Here is a 2,640-nt window from a genome sequence, read left to right as displayed (position 1 = left end):
ACGACTTCCTTTTATGGGATCAGTTGTAAACGTCCATCATAACAAGTAGAAATGACTTATGAGTCAGTCCATTGTGTTGCAGCAGAGCAGAGTGACATGGACACTGTGTGTGTGTGTGTGTGTGTGTGTGTGTGTGTGTGTGTGTGTGTGTGTGTGTGTGTGTGTGTGTGTGTGTGTGTGTGTGTGTGTGTGTGTGTGTGTGATTTTCTCTCATGACCCATGTGATGGAAGAGATTGAAGCCTGTAACCATGGTAACTGCTTATAACAAAGATGGTGACGACCGTAAATGGACTACATTTATATTGCGCTCTCCTAGTGGCAGAGATCGCTCAAAGTGCTTTTACAACACACATAAATACACCGGTGGAAGCAATAAGAGCGGCTGCCAAGGACGGTTCGACATGCAGACTGCGGGGTAAAAATGAGTGATGATGATAATAAATGACACATAATAGCATGTGCATGAATAACATGGTAATACATGACACAAACATGGCACTCAGGGGAGTATAACCCGAGCTGAGCGTATTTTCGGCACAGATCCCGAGCAGAAAACATGTAACTGCTGTTTGTGGAGACTGGATATATACCTAGCTGTTTTTGCTTTATATTATCAGCAACCCACACGGAGCCCTGTCTGCATCTCTTGTTGAGCAACGTGTCAGACATTTCCTTCGAGACTATCAGCTTTGTTTGTTTTTTCTCCACCTTACAAACCATATGTCTGTTAATTAACCCACACGCCACGAACCAAACACAGTCTACCTATGGCTGACGACACGCATGTTAACTTACAACGCTGAATTAATATTCTCCTGTTCTCACGAGTCCCACAGTGGGAGTAACACAAGCTGTTTCCATAGCAACTCTGATGAAATGGCACTTCAGATGGGGATGTTGATATGTGCTGATGAAGTACGGACAACATCGTACGTTATGTCGCTCTGTACGAGGAGGAATACAAGACTGAATCAAAGATATACCTTTTTAAAACTGTTTTAATAAAAGGCTTTAATATGTAAGCTATAGTGACAATAAATGGAACAGAATTTAGAAAACCTGGAATCACTCTACTGCCGTTACTACAGGGCCTGGTTGAGTACTTGATTCTGATTGGTCAATTTTAACAAAACACTGCTATGGATTCATGATGGCTAAACAATCCCCAGAAAAGACAGAGAGCTGGACCTCAGAGAAATCAACAGAAGACTGAAAGATAGGAAGTAAACACTAAAGGGAACAGGAGAAGAAAACAGAAAGGAAGTAAACACTAAAGGGAACAACAGAAGAAGACAGACAGGAAGTAAACACTAAAGGGAACAGGAGAAGAAAACAGAAAGGAAGTAAACACTAAAGGGAACAACAGAAGAAGACAGACAGGAAGTAAACACTAAAGGGAACAGGAGAAGAAAACAGAAAGGAAGTAAACACTAAAGGGAACAGGAGAAGAAAACAGAAAGGAAGTAAACACTAAAGGGAACAACAGAAGAAGACAGACAGGAAGTAAACACTAAAGGGAACAACAGAAGAAGAAAGAGAGGAAGTAAACACTAAAGGGAATAACAGAAGAAGAAAGAGAGGAAGTAAACACTAAAGGGAACAGCAGAAGAAGACAAACAGGAAGTAAACACTAAAGGGAACAGCAGAAGGAGACAGACAGGAAGTAAACACTGAAGGGAATAACAGAAGAAGACAGACAGGAAGTAAACACTAAAGGGAACAGCAGAAGAAGACAAACAGGAAGTAAACACTAAAGGGAACAGCAGAAGAGGAAAGAGAGGAAGTAAACACTAAAGGGAATAACAGAAGAAGAAAGAGAGGAAGTAAACACTAAAGGGAACAGCAGAAGAAGACAAACAGGAAGTAAACACTAAAGGGAACAACAGAAGGAGACAGACAGGAAGTAAACACTGAAGGGAATAACAGAAGAAGACAGACAGGAAGTAAACACTAAAGGGAACAGCAGAAGAAGACAAACAGGAAGTAAACACTAAAGGGAACAGCAGAAGGAGACAGACAGGAAGTAAACACTAAAGGGAATAACAGAAGAAGAAAGAGAGGAAGTAAACACTAAAGGGAACAGCAGAAGAAGACAAACAGGAAGTAAACACTAAAGGGAACAGCAGAAGAGGAAAGAGAGGAAGTAAACACTAAAGGGAACAGCAGAAGGAGAAAGACAGGAAGTAAACGCTAAAGGGAACAGCAGAAGAGGAAAGAGAGGAAGTAAACACTAAAGGGAACAGCAGAATAGGAAAGAGGGGAAGTAAACACTAAAGGGAACAACAGAAGGAGACAGACAGGAAGTAAACACTGAAGGGAACAGCAGAAGAAGAAAGACAGGAAGTAAACGCTAAAGGGAACAGCAGAAGGAGAAAGACAGGAAGTAAACACTAAAGGGAATAACAGAAGGAGACAGACAGGAAGTAAACACTAAAGGGAACAGCAGAAGAAGAAAGAGAGGAAGTAAACGCTAAAGGGAATAACAGAAGGAGACAAACAGGAAGTAAACACTAAAGGGAACAGCAGAATAGGAAAGAGGGGAAGTAAACACTAAAGGGAACAACAGAAGGAGACAGACAGGAAGTAAACACTGAAGGGAACAGCAGAAGAAGAAAGACAGGAAGTAAACACTAAAGGGA

The sequence above is a fragment of the Eleginops maclovinus genome, chromosome 4 (assembly GCF_036324505.1).
Source record: "Eleginops maclovinus isolate JMC-PN-2008 ecotype Puerto Natales chromosome 4, JC_Emac_rtc_rv5, whole genome shotgun sequence".
NCBI lineage: Eukaryota > Metazoa > Chordata > Actinopteri > Perciformes > Eleginopidae > Eleginops > Eleginops maclovinus.
This window is presented reverse-complemented; position numbering follows the sequence as displayed.